Consider the following 16,634-nt stretch of genomic DNA (forward strand, 5'->3'; position numbering starts at 1 on the left):
TCGGCTCACTGCAAGCTCTGCCTCCTGGGTCCACACCATTCTCAAAGAGCTTAGTTTAAAGCTCAACTCAAGTGACTACTTGAGGGCTGGTCAGGATATCTGCTGTTATTTGGAACACAAGCTGTTTGCCCAGGACTAAGATCAATTCATTTTCCTAAAGCAAACAGTGAATTGAATGTAATCCAAATCATCAGCAGGAACAAAGGAGGCCGTATAGCTTAGCAGTTAAGGCATGGGATCTGAACTCAAACAGACTTGGGTTTGAATCATGGCCCTGAACAAGTTATGTGCCTCTCTCTGCCTAAGTTTCTTCTGTTAGATGAGCATAATATTGCAATATAGTGTTACTTTGAGAATTAAATGAGGTAATGCAAAGCTCTTAGAGTAGTTACTAAGATAAGTGCCCAATTAGCCATAGTCTAAGAAAAAAGGATGAGCCGAGCGCGATGGCTCACGCCTATAATCCCAGCATTTTGGGAGGCTGAGGTGGGCAGATTGTCTGAGGTCAGGAGTTCGAGACTAGCCTGGCCAACATAGTGAAACCCCTTCTCTACTGAAAATACAAAAATTAGCTGGGTGTGGTGGCACATGCCTGTAGTCCCAGCTACTTGGGAGGCTGAGGTGGAAGAATCGCTTGAACCCAGGAGGCAGAGGTTGCAGTGAGCCAAGATCATGCCACTGCACTCCAGCCTGGGTGATAGAATGAGACTTGGTCTCAAAACAAAAGGAAAAAGGATAAAATCACAACTTGGAGTAAAAAAAGCCAAAGGCATATTTAAAGATTTGAGTATTGGGTTAAAACAAGTTTTAACATCTGGAAAGAAAAAGCATCCATCAACTTTTCTTATCAAGAAACATGAATTATAGCCAGGTCCAGTGGTGTGTGCCTGTAGTCCCAGCTGCTTGGGAGGTTGAGGCGGGAGGATCACTTGAGCCTGGGAGTTTGAGTACAGCCTGGGCAATATAGTGAGAACCCATCAGGAAGGAAAAAAAAAAAAAGGTTGATTAAAAAAAGAAAAACAAAAAAGACCAGACATGGTGGCTCACACTTGTAATCCCAGCATTTTGGGAGGCCAAGGTGGGAGGATTGCTTGAGGCCAGTAATTAAAGACAAGCCTGGACAACATAGTAGGACTCCATCTCTACAAAAATTTTAAAAATTAGCCAGGCATGGTGCCAGGTGCCTATAGTCTCAGCTACTTTGGAGGCTAAGGCAGGAGGAATGCTTGAGCCTGAGGGGTCGAGGCTGCAGTGAGCTGTGATGGTGTCAGTGCACTCTAGTCTGCAGTACAGAGTGAGACCTTGTCTCAAAAAAAAAAAAAAGAAAAGAAATCGTCTTTACAGTTACTTGATTATTTGTAGCTTTTCAATGTTTATTGTTTTTACTTTCCTTGCCCCAATATTCTGCATTCATCATATATTCATTAGGCACTATCTTTTTGTCAGAGACTGCTATAGGCACAGGAGATACAGCAAGAAACAAGACAAAACCCTTGGTCTCATGAAACTTACAGTCAAGTGTGTGAGATGGACATAAACATAATACTGTGCTATCATGTTGTAAAATGGGACCCCTCATTGAGAAACTGGGTTGGTTTGGGGGTGGGGTGTATGACATCAAGAGTTCTGTTTTGATCATGCTTAGTTCAAGATGCCTGTTCTGGCCAGGCACCGTGGCTCACACCTGTAATCTAGAACTTTGGGAGACTAAGGCGGGTGGATCCCTTGAGTCCAGAAGTTTGAGACCAGCCTGGGCAACACAGCAAAACCTCGTTTCTACAAAAAATACAAAAATTAGCCCGGTATGGTGGTGTATGCCTGTAGTCCCAGCTACTGGGGAGGCTGAGGTGGGAGGATCACTTGAGTCATGGTGACAGACTCACTCTGTCACCCAGAGCGAGACCCTGTCTCAAAAAGAAAAAAAACAAAAAAAGAAAAAAAAAGATGTCTGTTGACCTCCAAGTGGTGAAGAAGGTAATTGGATACACAAATCTGGGTTCAGGGTAGAGGCTGGTCTAGAGAAAGAAATTTGGGAGTCATCAGTGAATAGATGACATTTTAAGCCATGGGCTCAGAGGAGATAACCTAAGGAATGACGAGAAGACGTCTAAGGATCCAGCTTCAGATACTGTAGTGTACAGAAACAGGTAGAGAAAAGGAGAAACCATTAAAGAAGACCTCTGTTGGGCTGGGCATGGTGGCTCACGCCTGTAATCCCAGCACTTTGGGAGGCCGAGGTGGGCAGATCACTCAAGGTCAGGAGTTCGAGACCAGCCTGGACAACATGGAAAAACCCTGTCTCTGCTAAAAATACAAAAATTAGCTGGGTGTGGTGGCGCACACTCACTTCACTCTAGCCCGTAGTCCCAGCTACTCAGGAGGCTGAGGCAGGAAAATTGGTTGAACCATGAGGCAGAGGTTGCAGTAAGCCGAGATTGCACCACTGCACACCAGCCTGGGCGACAGAGTGAGACTGTCTCAAAAAAACAACAACAAAAAAAAAAAAAAAAAAAAAAAACAAGAAGCCTGAATTTGGTGGCTTACACCTGTAATCCCAGCACTTTGGGAGGCCAAATCGGGCAGATCACCTGAGATCAGGAGTTAGAGACCAGCCTGACCAACACAGCGAAACCCCGTCTCTACTAAAAATACAAAAATTAGCCAGGCATGGTGGTATGCGCCTGTAATCCCAACTATTCAGGAGGCTGAGGCAGGAGAATTGCTTGAACCTGGGAGGTGGAGTTGCAGTGAGCCAAGATTGCACCACTGCACTCCAGCCTGAGGGACAGAGCAAGACTCCATCAAAAAACAAACAAACAACGCCAAAAACCCGAGAAGACCTCTGTCTTCTAGAGCAGCCACCTAGAATCCTAGAGAAAAATGTCTTTCCAAAAGGAAGAAATACAGAACTGTGTGAGTAAAATGAAGCTAAGAATTAATTACTGGATTTGGCAAGATGGAGGTTGCTGATGACTTGGCAGGAGAGTTTCCCTGAGGTGGTGGGAACCAAAGTCTGATGAGAGTAGGCTGAAGAGCAAATGTGGGGAAACAGAGATGGCAAGAATCAGCAGTTCATATCAGGATTTTGCTGTGAAAGGCAACAGAGGGACGGGGTACCATTATTTTCATTTTGTTTTGTTGTTGGTTTCTGCTGCAGTGGTAGTTGTGTTAATGGGAGATGTATATTTTAAACTGATGATCCTTAAAGAAGGAGAAATTGGTGAAGGAGAGAGGTGGGAGGGATAATTGCAAAAATGAAGTCCTTGAGCAGTGAGATCTGCTTCCTTATTATGCATATAGATGAAACCTTAAAATATAAAACAGACTCTTGTGCTGATTTTAAGAACTCTAAGTTAGAAGAGGGTGTGGAGAACTGGGAAGCTGGGGAGCCCATGATGCAGGATTTTTGCACTTTAGCTCAGCTAGGTTCAGGCTCTTGTCTCACAACCAGGAAGAATTAGGCACGCGGACACCAGAGTGTTAGTAGAGTAGAATTTATTAAGAAAGAGGAAAGCACTCAGCGGCTCCACCCCATCCTTCCAGTGCGCATGTGAGCCCTTAGGCTGAGCTGCGCCATACTGATTTATTTCCCTTACTGCACATGTGTTAAGGAACGGAATTTTCCACTGTGGGCATGTTTAGGCAAGCCCCTTGTGCAAATTCCCATATCTGCACAAAATATCTGGTGTAAGCATTTGTGGGGCGGGTTGGAGGTTCTGTAGGGACCCTTCCCTTACTGTCTGCCTAAAGCAAGCTGGCTAACTTCTTACACCTTACAGCACCAGTCTTTAGGGAAAGGAACCTCAGGTGGGTAGGGTAGAGTATAGCAACAGCTGGCGAGAAAAAAAAGATTTGAAGAAACAAACTCTGTGTTGCCCTAGGGAGCAGATGTGGGATGAAAAAGTGAGGCTGGGCCTTAACTCACAAGAAGCCCAAGGTGTACAGGGATCTCTTTACAACAGAAAGTGTTCCTATATATGAGTTATTTGAAATAGCTTAATTATACCACTATACTGTCATTAACAATGGATAAATGTACTTCAAAGTAATTTATTAGTTCGTCTGTGAATATGTCTTTCCTTGTCTCTTTTCCCCCTCACCTAGAATATAAACAAGAGAGAAGAGAACTCCTGATCTGATTTTAGTGGAGGAAGGTGATACAGATCATTATGGCTATAAGGGGAGGATTCCTGTATTCCCCAGGTGTCCTGAAACCATTCACATGGAGCCTGAGTTAAAATACTCTGGGTTTGGGAGTGTCTTCCTGGAGATCACTAAGGGCTTCAGGAGTCCTTCAGATGGAGTTTTCTTTTCTCTCTCTCTCTTTTTTTTTTTTTTTTTTTTTTTTTTTTAGTATTTTAAAATGTATTTGGTTAGTTAGCAGCAGTATGCCAAAGTTGTTCCATTATTATATTTTGTTCATTCTTATGTGCAAGTGTCTTCCAATATGATTTGATAATGCCAACAATTTGCAAATGATTTTATTGCAGCATGACTTTGGTTCCCAGGAATGCTGAAGCACAGGTCCTAGAACAGAGGCTTGAAAAGGAAATAAAAGGGATTTGATCATAAATGCTTCTGAGGTTGGCATGCCAGACCATTTTGAGCTCAAATAGGAGACGAAAGAAAGGATGTTGGGAAATCCTGTATGGTGGAGAGGCTGAACTGTTGCAATGAAAAGACAAGAAGCATATTATTATGTTAATTCCACCACCCTAAATCTGCAATGCTGGAAGGACTGCCAAAACTAAAGCTTGTCCTACACCACGTTAATCACAAAGAAATTCTGTTTAGACGTTGAGTTAAACTTTCTCAACTGTATTCAGTACAGGATTAAGGGTTGAGATGGGGCATTCTGCATTTATGCTGTTTCTGTTCCAATCTGGGTCTCCTCATGCATTAGCTTTGTGGAGCTTGGGCAGGTAAATCCTTTGTGCCTTAAAGAAATGGAGATGATGATAATACCTACCTCAGTGGGTTTATTGTGAGGATAAAATGCGATTAATAGAAAATAATTAGAATGATGCCTGGGATACATACTGTTCATTAAACATTGTATATTTTATTATTAGTGCACTGTTGTATAATAGGATGGCTATCTAGAAAACATCATGCAATTGGTAATACACATTTATCATCCAGTTAATTGAAAGAGGTAGTGATGGGACAGTGATGGCAGACATCGAATGCTCAGGGATGAAAAATGAGACAGGTTTTATCTTGTTTTGTTTTATTTTTGCCTCTCAGGTATCCATCTACTTTTCAAAATTGTGTTATTTTAATCCTTATTACATGCAGACATATTCTCGGTAAATTTAGGCCACCATATGGAAGTATAAGGATGAAGCCAGGCGCAGTGGCTCATGCCTGTAATCCTAGCACTTTGGGAAGCCGAGGCAGGTGGATCATTTGAGCCTAAGAGTTCAAGACTAGCCTAGACAACATGGATAAATCCTGTCTCTACAAAAAAATAGAAAAATTAGCCAGATGTGGTGGTATGTGCCTCTAGTCCCAGCTACTTTGGAGGCTGAGATGGGAGGATCACCTGAGCCCAAGGAGGTCGAGGCTGCAGTGAAATGTGATCATACCACTCACTTCACTCTAGTCAGGGTGACAGAGTGAGACCCTGTGTCAAAAAAAAGAAGTATAAGGATGAAATCATAAGCTTAGGTCCTAGTTCTTTTGAGTGAGTTAGAACCGATACAAAATTTTCTCCTTTTGGAATTTTATTTTTCTAATGTTTACCTCATTATTTTCTGACAATAATAGAAAATTATCCTTAAGTTATTGCCATTACAAAGGGAATTGTAGTTCTTTAAAATGCCAATTAAGAATATCTTCTTGTGTTCTTATATATATTTTTAAGCTATATATGCATATGTTAAAATATTTAAGTGAAATGGGAATGACATAAAAATGAAATCTTCCTCCTCACTACCTCAACCTCCAGTCCCACGCTATAGAAGTAAGTACTTAAATTAGTTTGCTGTAACAAATTACCACCAACTTTGTGGCTTAAAGCAACACAAATCCATCTCATAGTTGTGTAGCTCAGCAGTCTGAAATACGTCTCACCGGGGGAAAAAGCAAGGCATCAGCAGGACCGGTTTTTTCCTGGAGGCTCTAGGGAAGAATCCTTTTCCTTGCCCTTCTCACATTCTAGACCCCACTATTAACACTCAAATATTGTTTCAGAAATATTTAATGCTTCTTGATTTTTATCACTTAATTATATATTTTCAAGAACCCGCCATTCTTTTGTATACAGTTACATACTGTTCTACTGTATGGATACACCAGACATTATGTGTCCAGTTCCCTGTGTTAATGGAGTCTTGGTTTATTTTCAGGTTTTTATTTTCATAAATTATATCGTAATAATATCTTTATACTTTCATATGTATGCATTTTGGCAAACAGATCCATGGGATAAGTTGTTCTTGGTGTAGTTTCCAGGTAAAGCAGGATGTACATTTACACTTTTGAGACTTTTTAAATTGCCTTCTCAAAAGACATCTATTATCCTTTCCTCCAATGATGAGTAAGAGTTCACATTTCCACACAGTTTTGCGGTGCTTGGGAGTTTGTTTTTTTACAAAACTTTTTAAACTTTACCACTGCTATATATATAATATATAGTATATCTTTTTATATACAATATATATTATAAATGTATATATAATATATAACATAATATATAGAATATATATCTTATATATAATATACATACACCTTCTCTTTTTACTTTGTTTCACTTTAGTTATAAATTTGCCATGTTTGGAGGTTTTAGATGGTCTTAGCGAACCAGTTTCCCTAGAAGCAACATCCCTTCAGTCCGATTCACATCAAAGATGTGACTTAAACACCATCTGATGTTCAAGCAGTTTATTGTAGCAGTGCTCTTACAAGTCAGATAGTGGGAGCAGGTGGGTGGCATGGGCCAGATTCATTCAGAGGTCAGATGGCCGATCGCCTGTCCAGGATGGTCTCCATCTGGAGACTATCCTCAGAGTTTCAGAGATTCTTCCCCTTTCTTCTACCTGCGTTTAGTTCAGTCAATTACCAGACGTTTCTTTCATAAGAGGAGGTTAAGCTAGTCTTATAAGGGTAAGCTTTGTTAAAGGTTTACAAGAGTTGCATCCGTGATGAGGTGGCCTTATGTCCTGGAAATCCCTGGGCCAGGGTTGGAAATCCCCAGGCCAGGTGGCCTCACACTGCTAAGTGGCAGATAGTGTCAGTCCTGTGAGAGCTTGTGCATGCCTTATAGCTATCATTAATCTTGTAGTCATGATATGTCTCCTATAGGATGCTACGCAATTGGTTTTAGCATCTTACTATGGTTTTGTTGTTGTGTGATTATTTTTGTTTTCTTTTGTTTTTTGTTTTTGTTTTTGAGACAGGGTCTTACTCTGTTATCCAGGCGGGAGTGCAGTGGCATGATCAAGGCTCATTGCAAACTCCGCCTCCCGGGTTCAAGTGGAAGGCAGAAGACCCTCCCACCTCAGCCTCCTGAGCAGCTGGGACTACAGTGCACACCACCGCACCCGAGTAATTTTTGCTTTTTTTTTTTTTTTTGACACAGAGTCTCACTCTGTCGCCCAGGCTGGAGTGCAGTGGCCGGATCTCAGCTCACTGCAAGCTCCACCTCCCGGGTTTACGCCATTCTCCTGCCTCAGCCTCCCGAGTAGCTGGGACTACAGGCGCACGCCACCTGGCCCGGCTAGTTTTTTGTATTTTTTTTTTAGTAGAGACGGGGTTTCACCGTGTTAGCCAGGATGGTCTCGATCTCCTGACCTCGTGATCTGCCCGTCTTGGTCTCCCAAAGTGCTGGGATTACTGGCTTGACCCACCGCGCCCAGGACAATTTTTGCATTTTTTTATACAGACTGGGTTTTGCCATGTTGCCCAGGCTGGTCTTGAACTCCTGGGCTCAAGCAATCAGTCTGCCTTGGCCTCCCAAAGTGTTGAGATTACAGGTGTGAGCCATCGCGCCTAGCCAGCATCTTATACTGTTTATTAGCTGTTTGGATTCCTTTTTGTTTGAATTGCTGCTTGTTAATATATTGGCCTTTTTTTCTGTTACATTATTAATAATGCCAGGAATTATGCTAGTTGCTATGCAAGATGCAGACTTGAGGGAAACCTGGTCCCTGCTTTCAAAATGCTTACTTTCCAAATCCGAACTCATTGTTTGACTTTAATGCCCCACTGGACTTGTCTAACAGCATTTTCTATTTTCCCTTTCAAAAGGACTCAAGATATACAAATTTAATTTGATGATAAGAGCTCAAGAAAGACTGGATTCTTATTTTATTATTTTTATAGTAAAAATGATCAGACTCTTTCCTCTTTTAAGAACAAAAAGAAAGCAGAAGTGAATATTAAGCTTCCAATTAATGTTTATTCATCACAAATAGTAAGTAAATAATGACAGAAGTAATTCCTTAGTCACTCTCTAGCACATTTCTGTTTTATTTTTAACGTTTTTCATGATGTGAGATTTCCTAGATTTGTTTTATTTTCTGCTTCCCTCTAACTGCAATACAAGCTCCTTGTGGACAGGAACCACACCTGTCATAGTCACTGCCAAATCCCACCTGCCATAATCACTGCTGTATCCCACTTGTCATATTCACTGCCATATGTCATCTGCCATATTTACTGCTGTATCCCACCTGTCATATTCACTGCCAAATCCCACCTGCCATATTCACTGCCGTACGCCACCTGCCATATTCACTGCCGTATCCCACCTGCCATATTCACTGCCGTACCCCACCTGCCATAATCACTGCCGTGCCCCACCTGCCATAATCACTGCCGTGCCCCACCTGCCATAATCACTGCCGTACCCCACCTGCCATAATCACTGCCGTACCCCACCTGCCATAATCACTGCCGTACCCCACCTGCCATAATCACTGCCGTACCCCACCTGCCATAATCACTGCCGTACCCCACCTGCCATATTCACTGCCGTACCCCACCTGCCATAATCACTGCCGTACCCCACCTGCCATATTCACTGCCGTACCCCACCTGCCATAATCACTGCCGTACCCCACCTGCCATAATCACTGCCGTACCCCACCTGCCATATTCACTGCCGTACCCCACCTGCCATAATCACTGCCGTGCCCCACCTGCCATAATCACTGCCGTGCCCCACCTGCCGTATTCACTGCCGTACCCCACCTGCCGTGTTCACTGCCGTACCCCACCTGCCATATTCACTGCCGTGTACCACCTGTCATGTTCACTGCCGTACCCCACCTGCCATGTTCACTGCCGTACCCCACCTGCCGTATTCACTGCCATACCCCACCTGCCATATTCACTGCTGTATACCACCTGTCATGTTCACTGCCGTACCCCACCTGCCATGTTCACTGCCGTGCCCCACCTGCCATATTCATGCTGTATCCCACCTGCCATATTCACTGCCGTACCCCACCTGCCATAATCACTGCCATACCCCACCTGCCATAATCACTGCCGTACCCCACCTGCCATAATCACTGCCGTACCCCACCTGCCATATTCACTGCCGTACCCCACCTGCCATAATCACTGCCGTACCCCACCTGCCATAATCACTGCCGTGCCCCACCTGCCATAATCACTGCCGTGCCCCACCTGTCATGTTCACTGCCGTGCCCCACCTGCCATATTCATGCTGTATCCCACCTGCCGTATTCACTGCCGTACCCCACCTGCCATAATCACTGCCGTACCCCACCTGCCATATTCACTGCCGTACCCCACCTGCCATATTCATGCTGTATCCCACCTGCCATAATCACTGCCGTACCCCACCTGCCATATTCACTGCTGTATACCACCTGTCATGTTCACTGCCGTACCCCACCTGCCATGTTCACTGCCGTACCCCACCTGCCGTATTCACTGCCATACCCCACCTGCCATATTCACTGCTGTATACCACCTGTCATGTTCACTGCCGTACCCCACCTGCCATGTTCACTGCCGTACCCCACCTGCCATAATCACTGCCGTACCCCACCTGCCATAATCACTGCCGTACCCCACCTGTCATGTTCACTGCCGTACCCCACCTGCCATATTCATGCTGTATCCCAAGCTTCCAGAGTAGGCTCCAGCATTCGTAGATGCTCAGTGAATGTTTGCTGAATAAGCAAAATAGAAAATTTAAATATCTTAACAGGTACCACGTTTTGACATGATCACGTATAACATCTATTTAGAAATGCCTAGGCAGCACAAGCACATAACTAAACCCTGATCTTCCCCGAGATCTTTCCTCCTCTGTGCAGCATGCTGTATCAAGAGCAGCACATTTGTGTGTGTCACTGTCTCGTTCAAGTGGGACGGTCGCATCATCTGCCCTTGCTGAATCGAGCCTCTGAATTAGATGAAGGAAATTTGGGCCAAGTCTTCTGGAATTTAGTGACTACTATTATCTAGTTTCCCTCTGGTACAATTAGAAATGAGCAATGAACCAATATATAACCTCGCTTAAAAAGCAATTTCCTTTACTATTCTCCTTGTTTAATTAGTCTGTTTTATTCTCCCTGAGCTTGAGAGGCATTTTTTCTCCCAAAGCAGAAGCATTAAGTAAGGTGCATTCAGTGTTTTGATGAGGTTCATTCATTCTCCTTGGACTAGATCTTGGCCACTGTATTAACTTGGGCTGCCATAACAAAATATCACCTATCACAGACCAGGTGGCCCGAACAACAGAAATTGATTTCTCACAGTCCTGCAGTCTGGGAGGTCTAAGATCCAGGTCTCTGCTGATTGATTCCTGCTGAGGGCCCTGTTCCTGCTTGTGACAGCCGCCGCCTTGCTGCGTCCTCACGTGACTTTTCCTCTGTGCTTGCATGGAGAGAAAGAGACAGCAAGACAGATTCGCTGATGTCTCTTCATATAAAGGCACCAATTCCATCAGGCCACTGATCCCATCATCCCCCAGCCTCATGGCCTCATCCAATCCCATTTACTTCCCAAAGGCCCTATCTCCGATTACCATCACATTGGGAATTGGGGTTTCAACATAGGAGTTTGGGGGAACTCAAACATTCAGTTCATAACAGCCACCGTGTGCCAGTCATCTGGACAGAGTTTGAAAAAGCCCTATCCGTGCCAAAATCTTACCTCTTAAGGTAGTAGAGGCATAACTGCTAATGTGAACCTTTAAAAATGTTCATTTATTCTACACATATTCCTTGTTTATGCCATATTACTCACTGGCTTAAAAAGCTTCTAATGATGAGGCATGGAACTTGGAGAAAGCACCCAAATTTTCTACCGTGTTCTGCAAGGCTGTGATCAGACACCTGCTTACCTCTCACACTGCTCCAGCCACACTGGCCTGCGTGCTGCTGCTTTCTCTCTTAGAGCCTTTGCTCTGGCTGTTCACTCTCCTTGTGGTGCTTTGCCCCAGATGGCTAACTCGTTCTCATCATTCAGGTCTCAGCTAATTGTCATCTTTCACAGGACATCCCTGACACCCAATCAGAATTACTCCCTTGACCAGCTGGCCTGTGCCAGATGCTTTGCTGGATATGAAGACACAAAGACCAGTAGTGCAGCCAGGCATATTAAATATTTGCCCTTAATAAATGTTGACTTGTTATTAATAATAGAGCATATTAATATTATTAATTAGTAATTAATAATTTATTAATAGAGCATATATTGAACACCTATTTGCAAGGCACTGTGCTAAGTCTTTGCCATTATTATTATTATCATTTTATTTTTTATTCTTTTAGAGACAGGGTCTCACTCTGTGGCCCAGGCTAGAGTGCAGTGGTACAATCATAGCTCACTGCAACCTTGACCCCCTGGGCTCAAGCAATCCTCCTGTCTCAGCCTCCTGAGTAGGCAGGACTACAGCATGCACTACCATGCCCAGCTAATTTTTTAATTTTTTGAGACAAGTTTTTGCTATGTTGCCCAGGCTGCTCTTGAACTTCTGGCTTCAAGCAGTCCTCCCGCCTCGACCTTCAAAAATGCTGAGATTACAGGCATGAGCCGCTACGCCTAGGCCTTTGCCATTATTTATCTAATTTAACCCTCACAGCTATCCTCTGATAAACATATGATTATCATCCCCACTTTGGGTCAGGTCATAAAACCAAAACTTAAGGAGGTCAACGCACCTGCCAAAGGTCACACACAGGAAAGTAACAGAACTGAGATTTACCCAGTTTTGTTGAGCTTCAGGTTTTAAAGTCAGAAAGATTCCTCTTTTACAAAATGATAGAAAAGGTTTTTTATTTTGAAAAATTGAACAAATAATAGATAAGAAGGAAAACTGTAAAAAGAGACAGTGATGACTAATCAATGATAAAGTTGTTTTGTAATCACACAGACCTTGGTTTGAATTCTGACCCAGCCACCAATTGGCTGTGTCACTGTGGACTCAAGACTTCTCTTATCTTTTGTTTTTTATCTGTAAAAAGGAAGTTATGAGCATTACATGAAATAAATAGACATGAACAGATTTTCATTCAATGTTAGTTTGATTTTATTGAATAATAATAACAAATTGCAGCATCTAATTATGTAGTTCATCATCAGATACAAAAAAGCACTTAATTTATTTTTAATGATATAAAATCTTTTCTGGCCGGGTGTAGTGGCTCATGCCTGTAATCCCAGCACTTTGAGAGGCCAAGGCAGGCAGATCACAAGGTCAGGAGATTGAGACCATCCTGGCTACCATTCTGGCTAACATGGTGAAACCCCATCTCTACTAAAAATACAAAAATTAGCTGGGCATGGTAGCGTGCGCCTGTAGTCCCAGCTACTCGGGAGGCTGAGGCAGGAGAATCGCTTGAACCCTGGAGGTGGAGCTTGCAGTGAGCAGAGATGGCACCACTACACTCCAGCCTGGCAACAGAGTGAGACTCCATCTCAAAAAATATATATATATATTTCTAAGCATCACTAGGATCATATATGCAAATTTTTCAGAAATTTCAAAAATGTAGAGAAAAGGTTGGACATTTTGTAAGGGAAGTAAAAATATATACATGTAAAATTATATTTGTTCTGGAATATAAAATATGTTATTTGTATTGCTCACTATAGATCTAGTGATTGTAAGAACTTATGTAGCATTTTATCCAGCCTCCTTATCTCTTTAGAGACTTCAAAGACTTTAGAAAGGTATGGAGAACATCAAATGTTGGTCAAGATGGTAGTCAACAGGAACTCTCAAACATTGACATTAGGCATGTAATTTGGTACAACCATCTTGAAAAACTGGCCTTGTCTAATAAAGCTAAAGATGTATAGATCCTAAGATCTAGCAATTCCAATTATAGGTATGAACCCTAGAAAACCTTGCACTTTTGAGTCAGAAGATGTAGACAACAAAACTCACAGCAGCACTGTTTGTAACACAGAAAACTAAAAACAACTCAAATTACCATCTACAGTAAATAGAATGTATTACAGTAAATATGGTTACACAATGGAACCTTATGTTTGTGCAATTTATTCAAGTGGTTGCATGTGGCCACAGTTCATTTCATTCCCAATATATATGTTATAATATATAGATGATACATGTATGTGTGTATACATATATTTCATTGTGTGAATATACTACATTTAATTTTTCCATTCTGTTGTCATTTGACATTTAAGTTGTTTCAGATAGTTGACTATTATGAAAGAGCTCCTATGAACATCCTTGTTCATGTATTTTGGAGCATGTATATGAGCATTTCTGTTTATTATACGCCTAGAGGTAGAATTACAGCAGAGTATGCTTGTTCAGCTTTAGTAGAGACTGCCAAACAAGTTTCCAAAGTGGTTGTACCAGTACACGGGCCCAATATATGAGGGTTTGCTTACTCCACAGCTTCACCAATATTTGGTATTTTTTCATTTCAGTACTTACTTTCATTTTCATTTCATATTTCAAGACTTTCAGTATTTTATTTCATTTTGATGTGTTTTCATTTTAGTCACTCTAGCGAGTGTATAGTGGTATTGTACTATGGTTTTGATATGTATTTTCCTTATGACTAATGAAATTGAAGACCTTTTAATATGTCTCTTGGTCATTTGATATGCTATTATTTTAAAGTAATAAATATAGGGTCCAGTCCTACGGTGCTTAGCGGGTGTTCTCCCCGTGTGTGGAGACGAGAGACTGTAAGAAATAAAGACACAAGACAAAGAGATAAAGAGAAGACAGCTGGGCCCGGGGGACCACTACCACCAAGACGCAGAGACCATCAGTGGCCCCGAATGGTTTGGCATGCTGATATTTATTGTTTACAAGACAAGGGGGCAGGGTAAGGAGGGTGAATCGTCCAAGTGATTGATAAGGTCAAGCAAGTCACGTGATCATAGGACCAGGGGCCCTTCCCTTATAAGTAGCCGAAGCAGAGAGGGAAGACAGCATATGTCAGCATTTTCTTCTATGCACTTATCAGAAAGATCAAAGACTTTAAGACTTTCACTATTTCTTCTACCACTATTTTCTAAGAACTCCAAAGAGGAACCAGGAGTACCGGAGGAACATAAAAGTGGACAAGGAGCATGACCGCTGAAGCACAGCACCACAGGGAGGGGTTTAAGACTGCAGGCAGGCCTGGATAATATCCAGCCTCCCACAAGAAGCTGGTGGAGCAGTGTTCCCTGACTCCTCCAAGGAAAGGGAGACTCCTTTTCATGGTCTGCTAAGTAACATGTGCTTTCCCAGGCACTGGTGTTACTGCCTGACCAAGGAGCCCTCAAGCAGCCCTTATGTGGGCATAACAGAGGGCTCACCTCTTGCCGCCTTGGCCACTTCTCACAATGTCCCTTCAGCACCTGACCCTATACCCGTCGGTTATTCCTTGCTTATATTAGTAATACAACAAAGAGTAATATTAAAAGCTAATGATTAATAATATTTATACTAATTATTAATGTCCATGATCATCTCTATATCTAATTTGTATTATAACTATTCTTATTCTATTTTCTTTATTATACTGAAACAGTTTATGCCTTCAGTCTCTTGCCTTGCCCCCTGGGTAATTCTCTGCCCACAAATAAAGGATTATTGGAAAAATTACTTAATAAGGTTGATTATGAACTATTGAGAGGTGACAACATGCTAGCAGCCCTTACTCTCGGCACCTCCTCGGCATCCACTCTGGCAGTGCTTGAGGAGCCCTTCAGCCCACCACGGTAATGTGGGAGCCCCTCTCTGGGCTGGCCCAGGCTGGAGCCAGCTCCCTCTGCTTGAGGGGAGGTGTGGAGGGAGAGGCGCGGGCGGGAACCAGGACTGCTTAGCGCTCACAGGCCAGTACGAGTTCCGGTGGGCAGGGGCGCGGGCTCGGCGGGCCCCATACACGGAGCGGCTGGCCAGCACCCCCAGCCTAGGGCAGTGAGGGGCTTAGCACCCAGGCCAGCAGCTGCAGCCGGTTCTCCCAGCACTGCTGGCCTGCATGCACCTCTCTCAAATTCTCGCTGGGCCTCAACCACCTCCCTGCGGGACAGGGCTCAGGACCTGCAGCCCGCCATGTCCAAGACCCCCACTCCATGGTGGGCTCCTGCGCAGCCTGAGCCTCCTGGAGGAGCACTGCCCCCTGCTCTGCAGCACCCAGTCCCTTCAACCACCCAAGGGCTGAGGAGGACCAATCAGCTCTCTGTAAAATGGACCAATCAACTCTCTGTAAAATAGGTGCACAGCCGGGGACTGGCAGGCAGCTCCGCCCACAGCCCCAGTGAGGGATCCACTAGGTGAAGCAAGCTGGGCTCCTGAGTCTAGCAGGGAAGTGGAGAACTTTTATGTCTAGCTAAGGGATCGTAAAGGCACCAATCAGCACTCTGTGTCTAGCTCAGGGTTTATATACACCAATCAGCACTCTGTGTCTAGCTCAGGGTTTGTAAATACACCAATCAGTACTCTGTATCTAGCTAACCTAGTGGGGACTTGGAGAACTTTTCTGTCTAGCACTCTGTGTCTAGCTCAGGGATTGTAAATGCACCAATCAGCACCCTGTCAAAATGGACCAATCAGCTCTCTGTAAAATGGACCAATCAACTCTCTGTAAAATAGAGCAATCAGCAGGAAGTGGGTGGGGCCAGATAAGGGACTAAAAGCCGGCTGCCTGTGCTAGCAAGCTGCAACCCGCTGGGGCCCATTCTACACTGTGGAGCCTGTTTTCTTTCGCGCTTTACAACAAATCTTGCTGCCACTTGGTCTTTGGGTCCACGCTGTCTTATATGAGCTGTAACACTCACCGGGAAGGTCTGCAGCTTCACTCCTGAAGCCAGCGAGACCACGAACCCACCGGAAAGAATGAACAGCTGTAGAGGCGCTGCCTTTAAGAGCAACACTCACTGCGAAGGTCTGCAGCTTTACTCCTGACAGCGAGACCACGAACCAACCAGAAGAAAGAAGCTCCAGACACATCTGAACGTCTGAAGGAACGGATTTTGGACACACCATCTTTAAGAACTGTTAACACTGCAAGGGTCCACGGCTTCATTCTTGAAGTCAGCGAGACCAAGAACCCACCAGTTCCGGACACACTATGTAAAGCAATGTATCAGTGGACTGAGGCTTGGTCATCTTAATGGTGACACCATGACTTGAGAATTTCAGTAGCTTAAGGCGAGGTTTAACTCTTGTTCCT

The 16,634-nt window shown here is 43.6% G+C and overlaps 1 protein-coding gene across 8 annotated transcripts in view; it reads left to right on the plus strand.

Moving 5' to 3' along the window:
• Positions 1–16,634, plus strand: part of BICD1 (BICD cargo adaptor 1) — a 266,893-nt gene that overhangs the window by 132,386 nt on the left and 117,873 nt on the right. The window lies entirely within an intron of this gene.

The sequence above is a fragment of the Macaca fascicularis genome, chromosome 11 (assembly GCF_037993035.2).
Source record: "Macaca fascicularis isolate 582-1 chromosome 11, T2T-MFA8v1.1".
NCBI lineage: Eukaryota > Metazoa > Chordata > Mammalia > Primates > Cercopithecidae > Macaca > Macaca fascicularis.